The following is a 15050-nucleotide window of genomic DNA, read 5'->3' on the forward strand; positions in this document are numbered from 1 at the left end:
TTCATTCATGTGACACAATTTTGATCTTTTTAAAGAAATGAAAAAAATCCCCATCAGTATAGCCTAATTGCTACATTTTCTGAAAAGTCATGCCTCAAACGCATATTTTTCCCAGAGAGTCTTCTAGATATTGTCATAAGTAATCGAACACCCCCTCAACATTTTGATATTGTCAAATGGCTATTTTGCATCATACCTCTCCACATGTTATCCACCAGTTCTGACTTCTCTCTTGTACCCACAGGTTTTTATGTACACATTCATCAGCAACAAGTCCACTAAGTTGCCTTCATGAGCCGACTAATTTGCAGACATACTGCACTGTAAACAATTTGTCAGCAATTAGTGTGTGGCCGGTGTACATGGTTGTCAATAAGGTCACATCTGTCAGATGAATTAATTTTTATTGATTGTGTAAATTCAGGATAGATATCAGTACATAGTCATATCAGATCTGAATCACTTGTAAAATTAAACTAAACAGGCAAAAAGAAAAAATACTGGATATGAGCCAAAAATAGGAATTGAGTCACTTTTACCTAAAGTCTGATAGTATCCTTAATAGCCAGTAGTAATATATAGACTCAAATGCAGCCAGTATAGACTTTTCAACTCATTTTTACTATTGCGATTTTTGCTCTAGGTTGTTTTGGACAGTTTTCCTTAGGAACGTTCACCAATTGTATCTACATGATGATATTTGTTTATGAAATGCAGAACGTATGCTCTAGTAATGATTAACCTGGACAAGAAAGTGCCACTCCACTTGTGCACCCCTTGCAATCTCTACTTGTACAGTACACTATGTATCTTTGCACATTTCTAAATGCAAGTGATATTTGAGACCATGTTGTTTTACAGCCATTACTGTCACATTTCTATCACACAGTTTCCCAATTACCTAAGTAAAATATGCAAACAGTGTAAAGGCCTCCTTCTTGATGAGAGATTATATTTTAGTTCTCAATAAACTATATACAATATGTCCCACAAAAAAAAATATGGCATATAAAAAGCCAGGATAAAAGAACACAGGCAATTTTAGTTCATGGAAGAAATACAAATTTATTCTACAATTGAAAACATGTTCTCCCTGTGTCTATGTGGGTTTCCTCCGGGTGCTCCAGTTCCTCCCACAGTCCAAAGACATGCAGGTTAGGTGCATTGGCGATTCTAAATTGTCCCTAGTGTGTGATTTGTGTGAGGGTGTGTGTGTGTCCTGCGGTGGGCTGGCGCCCTGCCTGGGGTTTGTTTCCTGCCTTGTGCCCTGTGTTGGCTGGGATTGGCTCCAGCAGACCCCCGTGACCCTGTGTTAGGATATAGCGGGTTGGACAATGAGTGACTGACTGGATGACTGAAAACAAACAAGAAAATTTAGCACATGGCTTTCAAATCCTTAAAATCCTACCAATGACTAAAATTAACTTGAAAATGATAAGCTGGAGTGCTTTGCAAGAGTTCAAGTTTCAAGAAAAGAAAGGAATGAACCAATATGGTGCCTCAACTTGTTGAAGGTAATTATGAAAAATTATATCAATCCAGGCTTTAGTCCTTCCGTGTGCCAGATCCTAGAATTGGCTCTAAGACCCCCAGACCTTGAAAATGGATTAAGGCTCTCAAAGTGGACAAGTGGATGGAAACGTGTGAAATTCTTTTAATATCGTGAGGAATGTCATGCTATCTACAGTATTAATGTACACATTTGACAAGAAACAGTGATGGAATACACACTTATGAAGGTAACATTCAAGCAAGACCGCATGTCCCCCCATTAAAAGATCTGTGTCTTAAACGACTATACTTCACAGGCTTCTCAGGACATAGATTTGACCTGGCAAGCACCATCCACAGTTGGATTAGTCCTCAGCACTAGAACGCACATGAATTACAATGTGTAGATTGACTCAGTTGTGTATTTGCGCTAGTCTTAACTTCAGATCTGTTGACAAGGCAGACAAATACAGAGAGATACCATGAAGATTTTTTTTCTTACTTTTTCACATTCTTTTTATAAAGTAACATTATCAAAACCATTTTGTTCAATTCAGGGTCGTGGGGGTGCCAGTAAACTGCTGGGCCTACTTGCACACTCACTTAACATGGGGCCAATTTTACAAGCACTAATTAAACCAACACATTCTTTTTATGTGCAGCCTTATTAAAACGCTGGTGTATGTTTTTAATTTAGGTGGCCACAATTATATTTTATGATATACATATTTTATTTTGCTGCCTTAGAAAGAACTGTTGATGGTTTCCACACTATCTTTCACTGAATTATGTATGGCAAGAGTTGAGCTTACATACATCACTGTATACAATCACAAAGTATATAAAGCATTAAAATGAACAGTAAAAATAATTTAGTAAAATGCAAGTAATAAACTGTGCTTTTATTATTTTTAATTTATAAGTCTACTGTATTATTATTACTATGATCTAATGACATCCTTTAAATGCTGCAAAAATAATCACTTTAAACACTTTTTTATTTTACTATGTATTTTGCTATGAAATGTAGGCTCTCCAAAATGCAGAGCGTGTTATAGGTTCAGAAGAATATACTGTCAGAGCCTCTTACACCAAGATATTAAATAACTATAAAAACCAGGGAGCAAAAATAACTAACTCTTATGGGAAGAATTTCTGAGTGTTAAACTGCAAGCCTGGAAAATGGTGGAGTGCGTTGAAATAATGTAAAGGAAACCCATAAATTCAAACTTTATGTTGTGTGAAGAACAAATATGAAAAAGGCATCAAAATAATGAAAGATTGTTTATGTATTCTGGCATGAAATGGGAACGTGTTATGAGAGAGCTGCGACGGAGACAGATCGACAGAGCTGACAGCATGGTATTCATCCTGCACGGTACAGCAGACGTCCTGCTAGTGGCGGTCGACAGAGCAATAAATCAAGGGCTCTCGATGCTGTACCTACAGCTTATTACATCCAAGATGACAAATAAATAATAATCCCTGTCACAGAAGCCCTTTGCTCAAGGATTGAGCCTGAAACCTTTTGCTCATCACTCCTGATCTTAAGTGAAAACACTAGAACAAGGGAATTGAAGGCCATGGTTTACTGAGCTCATGAAACTTAAACAAAAGAAACAAAAAGAAAATAAAAATGTTCCAATAAAAACAAGACCGACACAACACCCTCCATCCCAGTTTTTAAAAGTGCAAACTGTATTTTTTAGTGGACCTTCTATTAAGGGGATTGTATTCATTTCACCTGAAATTTCCTCAAAAAAAAAAAAATACAAAATTAAACAAAAGATGGATATGTTATATGTACAAATAGATACACATTATTGGAACTTGAACATAGCATAAGGAAAGCTGACTAACTTTGCATTTATTCAATGTAGTAATAAAAAAGCAAAAAGGCTACTAAACTTCATAACGTGCCATACATATAAGTAAGCAAATAGACGTGCTGTACTGTGAATATATGCAACAAACTCGAAATAATTTAGTTTTTAATTAAGAAACATAAACATAAACAGATCTACAAAAAGGCATTTCGTCTTGAATCACTACAGTGAATTTCAATATAGATGCCATTATCTTGACCTTGAATGGGATTTCACAATGTTCTGTCATTTTATGTTACCTCATTATCTTTGTTTTTTATTTTAATGGTTTTCCATAATCAAAAGCCATATATCTTTTTTTAGCAAAACCAAAAATCAATATTTCTAAGCCAGTAAAATTTGACTTGCATAAATTCACATAAAATTGTTCCTGCATTTTCCTCAATAATCAAGTTATTCAGAAATACTTTTACTTTATTTAATGTTGACATCCCAGTCTGTGCAAATGTTTAATCTTGAGTAGTATTCTGATGTTATTTTAATATAAAACTACTTTGATTTAAGAATAAACTTCCAAGTTACAAAGCAGGATGCATACCTAACTTCAAACCATCTTTCCAAAATAAATCAACAGACAACACATTAAACACAATCACACTGACAGTTTAAGTGGCCATACAGCTACATTTCACAGGACCACCATGCTGAAATTAATAGCTTAATGACAAACTGTTTTACTGATCAAAGGCATGCAAGAATAAGAATGTCTACCATATTCTTCATTAACTGCAATCTTGGCAATTAAAGATGTGAGACTTGGAAGGCACTCAGTTAATCTAAAGCAATAATTATGCAAGAACATTTTAACCTAGCAGTCATAATAATCAGGTAGTTGATTAAGAGTATATTTGTAGCTGATTATAAGTCAATGAAATGATCTTTAACAAGGTGGCTTTAAGTATTTAATTTATAGTACATTTGCAAAAATTGAATAAATGTTATTTATTGCTCATTTATACAATGTGTTCCCTGATTATATAGATTTCCAGTCTAAGTGTGACTGAATATATCTGAATTTTAGCAAACTGAGGATTTTGCAATAAAAAAAAAAGGTATCCTGAGTTATGGCAACAAGAAAATCTTTTTCTCAGATCTGAAATTATACATTTCCTAGGAGTTTGTTCTTCTAAATTTGATGCTTGTGCTATACCCATAAAGATCAATTTAGAAGCAGACATACATTGGAGACTGAAAATAAAAAACACAATTACCTGCAGTAAATGGCACTAGATGTGACACTGCGTAGTTCTTCTAGGGTTTAGCAGAGCAAATATCTAACACTGTATTTATAACAAGTAAGTGTATGGTGGATCTTTGGCTCTGTCCATCTATCAGAGTCTATATACAGCTATAAATCTGTATATATATATATATATATATATATATTTATACACACAAATTTATTTTGTGAACTGTTCAGATACAGGTTCAAGATGTTGGGTGCCACCTCAGTTATCCTGTTTATCTGTCACCAAAAGACAATACAACATACAAATGTAAAGAGATTGGCCTCTGCCAGTAAGAAGATGGACTACTGGTTTGAACTGGTAGAGTTGATCCCATCTCAGCTATCCATCTTAATCAAGGGTCAAATGACAGACCCCCACATCTGTCGGGTGGTATATACATATCTGAGCTTGGAAGGGACATGGCTTGGGAGGTCTGTGGGGAAGTGGTCCAGCATTGTCTAGGTACAGTCCTTCAGAGCTGCGGATAGAGAGACAAGGTTGTGAGCGACAGGGCCGCCTTCTTGTCCCAGGGTGATAGTGCTTACAGCTCTGATATACTGTATACTGTATACTGTATATAGTGTAATACCCCAATAATGTGTATAGAGAGAGCCCCAGAGATAATTACTTCTGGGATACCACAGTTTGGGACATTGGGGGATAATGCAATCCATGGCCAATGTATCTGATGCATCAGAATAACTTATTAACTAATACAAATCCCCATAACTCCACATTAAGATGGTCAAGGGTCTGGGGTGCTGCCTGGTGCTTTAAACTGATAGCTGGGCTCCAGGACTTCCAGAACACCAGGGGCAACTAACGGGAAGTTCAAACAAAATGACCCCGGAATCTCCATATTCAGCAGCAGTTTTGGGTAGAGATTTTAAGGGTCCTCCTGGCCACAGACTAGAAACAGGAGAAAGGCAACGGAACTGAGCAGAAATTGATAACCAGAAGGGGACAAAACCTCCTTGAGCAAGTAAATTATGGAAAGACAAAGGCGGGGGTGGGGGGTAATTATTGGATTAATGTCAAATATTAACCATTTAATTGTAGGCAGTAGAAGCATATTATTGTATAAAGTGCCAGCTGCTAACCTGCAGCATTGGGTATACAAAATTAGGTTGCCTAAAAAAAGGTAAGAAAAAAGAAAGGTAATGTATACAGTTGTCTGACCCCAGAAGTTATCTTCAGGGGTCAAACGGATTAAATGTCTCTTATGCTCAGTCAGTAATTAAACTTTTAGCTGGGGGGTGAGCTGGACAAAGAGGTCTCACTGGTGTGATGAAAAAGCCAGAGTGACAAAGGTATGGGATATCAGAATGACTGCTTGTTAAACAGAGGAAATGCACTAGTTTCATTTTCATTTATTTATGTCATATATAGTTACTCCTCTTGATTGTCTTCCTTTTGTTTTTTATATAATCAATTATAAAATACACTTTTTATTTATTTTGGACTTCTTGATGTGACTTTGGGTATGGCTCATCTTACTATTAATATAAGGACATAAGCATATACTCTGCATGTATGTGTGTTTGCATACATTGTGTTGAAAAACGCAATCAGCATTGTCTTGATATTTGATATGACCTGATGTGCTTTGTTTGGCTTCAAGAAAAAAAAATCACACAGAAGTCTTGTGCACAATTGTACAATAAATGTGAGAAATACACACTTGATCACATCAGCACAATGCCAATTGGCAGACTGATGAAGAAGACAATTCCTATTATATATATATATATATATATATATACACAGTATATATATATATATATATATATATATATATATATATATATATATATATATATATAACATAATGCATATGAATGTAGTTTATCACAGGTATGGGTATAATGATGGATGGGGGAAAGGATTAAGGTGATGTACAGACGCTAACCTCATATCCATATCCTTACCTAGACTGGAGGAGAAGTGACATCACTTCTCTCTCTCGGTGTCCCAAATTCTTCCCCTTCTGTTTCCTGCTTGCATCGCAAACAGAGCTATAACCTAAGACAAGCACCCAAGTAATTATTTATAACTGGTGCATGACACTTTTTTGTTGAAATTTGTTGTTAGTTTTTTTTTTTTTTTCAGCTTATACCCGGGATATAAAATAGTGTTTCCCCAGGGGCCCCAACATTTTCACTTTCTCCATTCACAGTATATCTCCATTAGGCCAGCTGAGCCAACTTTGCAACCCCTTCTCTCAAATGACTAAATGGGCTTCTTACTGTGAGGGAATCTCTTTTTTGCATACAAACACATATGCATACACATATAGTATATGTGTGTGTGTCTGTATATTTATATATACCCACACATAGAGACACACACAGAGTCATACACTGGTTTATGGACAACCGAGTTAAGGTAATTCATACATACGGCCGGTAGAGGAAAACAACAGTGTAATAACATTTTAGAAATTGTCAAAACCAGGCACAGTAATATATCTTCAGTTATTATTATTGAATAGGGTTTTTATATTTTTTCTGACTCTTGGAGGTCCCTTTCAGGTTTGTTTTCATCAGTGCTGCGCCACTTGGCTAATCCTTATGTATTCAGTCCACACTGTGTTTCTCAACCTTAATGACTACATGACCCAGAATTGTCTTATTTAAATTCATCAATGACTCAATAGCAGCAATTGCAAACCACCCCCTTGGTGAGACAAGAATGATCCCTTGCTGAAATAAGCTCACTTAGAAACAAGAATTGTCCAGTGCTTCAAACTGCTTAGGCAATCCAATGCAACTGAAGGTGGCAACCTAGGTGGTGACCCATTGGTTGAGAAACTCTGGTTTAGGTGACCCACCTGCAGCAGAACACAGTGGCTAAGAAACAGTCTTACACAGTCCTGGTCCACGGACACCAAGACTGGAAGTTTGGCTTGTGCTACTCTGCACCATCAGTTAAAGTATCCATACCAGTGACCCAAACCAGACTCAAGGAGCCTCAATTGCAATGACCTGAACTCTTTGTTATCAATATACAGCCGATATGACACCCGGCCAAATTGACGTTACAAATGGAGCAGTAAATCAGTTCATTACTGTAAAATTACAGACAGACAGACAGATAACTTAAATAAGAATATGTTTCTGTAAAAGAATGGATAAACTGTATATGTCCTGGAGATTTATAAATATATTCATAGTATATACAGAAAAAAAGACCTATACTGTATTCAATGTATACTGTATATTAACATATACAGTATTCAACTAATTATTTAACTTCATAATTATCCAGAACATACAATTGAAATTTAACTTCATATTATATAATAATTAATGAACTTGCAAAATATTTTTAATACCAATGAATTAAAACACTGATAAAATAATCAGTCTAAATATTGAATTTTTTGAAAAAGGTTGCGCAAGCAACAATAACTTATTTGGCTACCTGATAAGTTGCGTATGTTTGATTTACATCAGACTAATTGATTTAAAAAAAAAAAAACAAAAAAAAAACAATAACATACAATTATAAGACACACACAGTTTTGCAAAACAGACAAATATCTTTTGTAGCACTCAAGACATAAATTTGTCTTCAGTAGAAATTAAAATGCTACAGCAAAAACAAAATTAAAAGGATCAGCAGCTTAAATCAAAGGAGTCAATTTCATCATGCTTATCCTGAGTATTTCATGGCTCTATTTTATTCTGACATTTGTAGATGACTAAAATTGTAACAAAGAAAATAAAATGCTGATTAAAGAGTTCGCTGTCATAAAGGTTACTGAATTGTAAATGGCCCTTTCAATCTTCCTGTTAATAGGTGTGAAGCTGTAAACATCATGAAGGATGTGACGGGAGGCCGGTTGCTGCTCCTATAGGAGTCGTATAGACATTAATCACTGAATCACCAAGCCATGCTTAATTGCAAGTTGTATATCACACAAATCCATGGTAAATAGAAGGAAACTCATTACTGCTGCTTCATATTATTGGGTACTGCTCATTTTAACCTTATGCACACCTGGGACAATCTGCTAGCTGACAAACACAAAGCCGAGTAGGCAACAAATAATAAAAACATAAACCATTTGGCTTTATCATCTTTTATACAAATGGAAGATAAGAAACACAATGATCAGCATTTACACCGATTTAATAAAAGTGCCTGATGAATTTAAAATGTAACTGCTGTATCTGCATGGCTTTGTCACCTTTAACACTTTGGTAGCAATAAAAATGACTTCTACTGGCTGATACTGATTAAACTATGTCTCAAAATAAACAAAACCTGCTATGTAGTGTTCATAGCAGACTCGGAGGCAATAACATTCAGAGAATGGGTGCATATATAGTACACATATTCATATATGTATTGACTGTAACTCAGATTAGGTTTGCCCTCTCACAGTCGACCAGGCATCAGCTAAACTAAAGAACATCCCATATAGGCCAAGGATGCTGCCCTTGTTACACAATAACAGGCTCACACATCAAACTATATACTGTATATACTATATATTGTATCACTGTTCATATAGCCTGTATCCAATATCCTGTATTATTATATCCATCCCCATATATATATATGCATGTATGTATGGTATGTATGTATGTACAGTATGTATGTGTATATATATAAATCCACAAAAAGGATGACAATGAGTTACATATCTTAAAATAGTCTTTTATTTCTGAGTTTTCAACATCTATGAGGAGTCATCATCAGAAGAAAATGATTAGACACAGTAATCAAAGGCAAATATAGCAAATTGTAAGAGGCGTGGATTAGTAAGGTGGGGTTCGGAGGGTGTTGGTCTTAAAAGTCTTTTTTATTTGGATGTGATTCTTCTTCAGCCTGCATATGCTGGGTTCATATACAAGTGTCTGTTAATGGCATTTTCATTTGATAGCCACGATTCAGCCAGCTCTCTGGCATTCTCAGTATTTGCCCAGAATCCTACTTGCACCATGTCCCAGTTAAACGTGTGTTCAGTTCAACTGGTACATGTGTATAGCAGAGACCTGTATAGATAAGACTGCAAAAGGCTATTGTCACCATTCTGTTGATTCATGTGATATATGATGGCAGAACTTAGCATAGGTGGTTCAAAGGAAGGCCAGAGGTGTTTTGAATAAGACAATTTTTGTTATGATCCAATATAAGTCAAATACTACTGATACAATTGTGGTCCCTAGCTACATGTTGCCAAGAGTATGAGGTCTTCTTGCACCTCTTCCAGTTTTTAAGTTACTATTTTATATAATATGGTTTCCACTCTCTTGCTAGCTGGCAGTACAAGCGTTGTTTTTGAAGTTGAATGTATGGTCTCAAAATGGTGTAGAGGTTATCTCTGCTGCTTCTGCACTTAACATGTTGGCTTCAGTCGGTGTAATGGTGCTGCAGAGTCAGTTCTCTTAGCTGAAGTCAAGTACGAGCTCAGAGTCATTTTGGCTTAGACCCATGACAGATTAAAACAAGGTCTGTCCTTTTTGTATTGAAGAATGGTGCCAATGGATGTAAAAGGGTCAAAAACAGCAAGGAAGGTTACATTATTGGTGCCATGACAGAAATGCAGCAGGAATATATTAAGAAAAAAAAAACTAACACAAAACCTCAGGCCTCTGCAAAAATATTAGCAAATGAAAAACAATAAAATTATTATCACATGTCAAATTTAAGGATTCTGCTGGCACAAGCCAATATGCTAATGGTAACTGGTTGATAAATGACTCACAGATACTTTTCAGACATTCTTCTATCAGAAGTGCCCTAAACGGATTTAGCTTGAAGAAAATAAGCATTAAGTCATTATACCTATTTTGATTACCTGGATACTGCAGTACCTGTTAAGGACTGATGGGCAGTATAAAATAAGCCAAGGGCATCATGAGACTCCAGTAATCAATCTTTGTCATCAGACTGACTATTGCCAATTATAAAAAGAGAAAAGGACAGTTTAGACATGCACCATTTTGTTTTCCAATTAACAATTTAAAAACAAGTTTGTTAGAGCCGCATTCTTTTTGGAAGTACACGGGTTGATGTGACTATCTAAAAACTCCAGAGTCCTGGGTTCAAATCCCAGCTTCATTACTGGCTGCATGGAATTTCCACAAATACATACATTTTCATCCAGATCAATTGTTTCTTTTCCATACCCAAGACACATCTAACTGATAACTGTAAACTGGCGCCAGGGTGAGCAAATGGTGGGTATGTGTACATTATGATGGATGTGTACCCGCCCAGGACTGATTCTTATTGCCTTGCACAAAATGCTGTCAAGGTATGCGCCATCACCAGTAATGCTAAAGTTACATTAAATGGTTTTACTAAATGCATGGGAGCTTGCTTGTTCTCCCCATGTCTGCATGGGTTCCCTTTCACAGTCCAAAGACATGCAGGTTCGGTGCATTGGCGATCCTAAATTGTCAATAGTGTGTGCTTGGTGTGTGTGTGTGCGCAATTGCCCTGCGGTGGGCTGGCACCCTGCCCGGGGATTTGTTCCTGCCTTGCGCCCTGTGTTGTCTGGGATTGGCTCCAGCAGACCCCCGTGACCCTGTGTTAGGATATAGCAGGTTGGATAATGATTGACTGAATGACTAAATGCATGTTGGATGGACACCATAACTATATTTTCTAACCATGGAATTAAATGCTAGGTCATCCTGGATAAACTGGATTCAGAAAATGGTTAAAAAGATTACATTGTTTTCTGGTTAGCAGGAAGTCATACAGTTAGCATTGCTGCTTCCCAGCTCTAGACTCCTGATTTGAATCCAGGTGTATTTCTGAAGTTTGTAAGGTCAACCTATAGCTGATGGTGTACTTAATTAATTGTAGTAGTTAGTCAAAGGAGTGGATGAATAAGAACAACTTGTCTCTGAATAGAAAGAAAAAAATCAATTTTATTTATTGGATTGAATGATATAGACCACAACAATATCACAACATTTTTAACTATGCTGAAATCATTATTAGTTTTGCTGAATCAGCACAGAATTTAGCCATTATCTTTTACACAAGATGTCTTTTAAAATATACATTACATAACTATGTTGTTTACTATCTTAAAATGTTTAAAAATTAAAATGTTTTCTAAATAAACAAGATATTGAGAGATGAATTCATGCATTAGCAATACTTCTAGTAGCACTGATTACCACTACGCATTACTTACTAGCTGTTCAAATCATTCTTTAGGCATCTTTCAGTTCATTCAAAATGCTGTTACAAGAATCATTACAAAAACTAGAAAGTAAGAACACATACCACCAATTCCAAGTCCTTATGCTGGCTCCCAGTTTACATTAGGGCTGATTTTAAAGTAGTCTCTTCAAAATATAAAGCTTTAAATGGCTCTGGCTCTGTTTATCTCTCTGAATTTATCATTACTTACAAACCAAAGCTCACATTGAGATCTCTAGATGTCGTCCTACTTAAGATTCTAAGAATGAATAAAATAACAGTGAGGGTTTGAGGTATTAGTTACAGGGCCCTGAAGTTGTAGAACGATCTGCCTGCTTACATAAGAGATGGCCCTTCATTCTCAGCTTTTTACATCCTATATTCTTTTTCTCTTCTCGCTATCCTGACGTGTCTCTTGGTGCTCCTGTCCTACTGCCAAGTTTCTATCCTGCACATGGACACTCAATCTCAGTGAGCCTTGGAATCATTGGATAGAAAGATTTTCTCTTCAGATTTGACAGGCCATCACTGACTCCACTATAGAGTGTCCAGGAGGGGCAGGGGGTTGTTGGCCGAGTTCCCCAGGACTATGACTGTGTCTGGTTTTGTCTTGGTGTTTCTCTTTTACAATTAACCACTGACCCCCATGGGCTTATTTTCTAATCAGGGATGCTGCTGACTGTAGTTTTTGTTTTCCTCTTCGCTGTTGTCAATTGGCCAAAGTTTAACAATTAATTAATAGAGAGATATTGTTGGCTTCCATGTATGTTAATCAATTTCTGCTTAGTTTTCTGTATGCTTTAACAAACCTGTGTCTTTATATACATTAATTTTGCATTTAGTAATTTATATTTATACTTGCATTTACACTTGAATTTTACATAAGAATTTGGGCTCCATGTTTGCACTCAATAAAGAGTGCTACACAAAAATAAACTGATCTGAATCTGAATGTTTATTACTCCATTTTCTCTTATATCCCCAGGATATATGTATTATGTTACTTGGAAACCTAAATTGGTCCTGTATGAGTACATTTTCCACTGTGATGGACTAGAATTTGCTGTTGGGGTGAGACCCAGCTACCCACGATGCAACACTTGGATTAGCAGGATCGCTCAATAGATGGATGGACAGAAAACATTGGTTTTGAAATAAACATTATTTTAATGAGGCAATAATGCAGAATGTCAACTTTACTTCTTTGTATTCCTGTATGCTTGTGTTTTCATATCTCCACAAATTTCACAAAATATTAAACTGTATTTCACAGAACGATGTACCAGTTTTACTGATGAAAAATAATTTGATGGTACTATTGAATTTAATTTAGATTAAATTGCTCTATTACACTTTTTTAAAAATAGATACAGGGGCCAATGACACCAAATTAGCAGTCCTTTATGGAAAAAAAATATTTTCTGCACTTGTATCTCTTGCTGAACGGCTCATTATAGGGGAAACAAAAATACCAAGTTGCATGCAACACATGTAATGAAGCAAAGCATATAAATGCAAGTAAAAAACAGAACTTTGGTAAAAACTTGACAGCGCATGTTGTTACAAAAGGAGAACACAACTTTAGATATTCCTTACTGAAAATGACAATTGAAGATGATGGTAAGAGCAGCCATGGATTACTCACCTTTGAGAATGTGGTCAGTTAAAAAAATTTTAAAAACTCATTAAAAAATATACAGTCATGTCTTGCATAATGAGGCATACGATCCCAACCAGTGGGTTGTTAGTCGATTCTGTTGTTAAGTGTGTTGATGTACAAGGGTGGGCAAAAGTAGGTGCGCACGCGAGGCTGGCAATTTGGGCATTTACGAGATTTTACCTAAGTACACTGAGCCATTGTGACAATAATCAAAACCTGTATGTCTTTCTTCATAGGAACAACTGTAAACCTACTTTACAGTTTGACTTTAGATACAAAGTTCTGTGTCTGCATCACTGCACTCCAATGAAGCGTCAAGAATACACTTGACCTGATATAATGAAACCTAACACCTTAAGCTAAGCTATCTTAACCTAACATTAGCATAATACATACATCACATAAATGAATACTTTTTTTAAATTCAGTAATAACAATACCTTAATAACAATATTAATACTGTAATACAACAGCATTTCGATGCTATTCAATTTAATTTATTGCATCTCTATGGAAGCTCCTTTGTTAAAGTGTAACGTTGTTAGTCAGACAACTGTTAACCAAGTCACGACTATACTTATTATTTTGGGTTAACAGAGGTCAAGCAAGGTTCATATACTAGTTAAATAACTGAGTAACTAGAGGCACTACCAAAGAAAAAATATCATGCAACAAGACAAGAGGAAGCACTGATAAGGGAGCCAAATGAGAAATAAACTCTACTGGGCTTTCAGGACGCTGCCATCAAACCATAATGTCACTACTTTCCAGAGGAAGTTGTGAAATGCAAAGGACTGTTTATGATGCAAAATGTAAAAACAATGCATGCAGGTAAATTCATTTTCTTAAATGCCGAACAATGTGCATCAGATCAGGACTATTCAGGTCTAGTCTCCTGACAGTATGGATGTGTTTGTTCTGTGCACCAATCATCTTAAAAACGGGTACTGACCATGCTTGATGATGGGTCATTTCTTTAATGAAACCTGATGTGTGACCTTTTAACATGCTTATTGTGTTGTCACATTTGCTAATGGGACATCACTTAAACTTTTTTGTTTTTTATTTTAAAAAAAGCAGATTATCTTTAAGGGCATACTTCACCCATCCATTTAGGCCAGTGGCACACGACACAACTTTTAGTGACAGAGCATGTTAATCTTAATGACTGACATTCCTGGATCTTTTTGCCTTGTGGATGTTATATTGCATAACTAGCAATTGCTGCAGTTTCAAATTTCCAATATTTTGCCAGCTTCCCATATTTACAATTTTCTGACAGCATTGGTGCTTTTATGAATGCTTTCTAGGTACAGTATAGTGAGTTCAGCTGCAGGACATGAGACAGACAAACCCCTCTCCTGTTTGCAATGTTCACAACACACATTTCCTTCTTTACTTGCGACTGCATCATAATTCCAGCTGAGTGATATCATTGGTTGTCAACTTTTGCACACATGTGAGCCCACCCCTATAACAAAGTAAATTTGCAGACCACTATGACCAAGTCTCGGAATGCATCAATACACAACGTGCAGTCACTGGAGCGCACTGTGATTCACTAAGATTAAATGAAGGCCATGACTGAAAATTGCTGTGTAGTTATGTAGTGTG

General features: G+C 36.1%; 1 protein-coding gene across 3 annotated transcripts in view; it reads right to left on the reverse strand.

The window, feature by feature from the left end:
• lrmda (leucine rich melanocyte differentiation associated) overlaps nt 1-15050 on the reverse strand; it is a 1142584-nt gene that overhangs the window by 863708 nt on the left and 263826 nt on the right. The window lies entirely within an intron of this gene.

The sequence above is a fragment of the Polypterus senegalus genome, chromosome 1, assembly GCF_016835505.1.
Source record: "Polypterus senegalus isolate Bchr_013 chromosome 1, ASM1683550v1, whole genome shotgun sequence".
Taxonomy (NCBI): Eukaryota; Metazoa; Chordata; class Cladistia; order Polypteriformes; family Polypteridae; genus Polypterus; species Polypterus senegalus.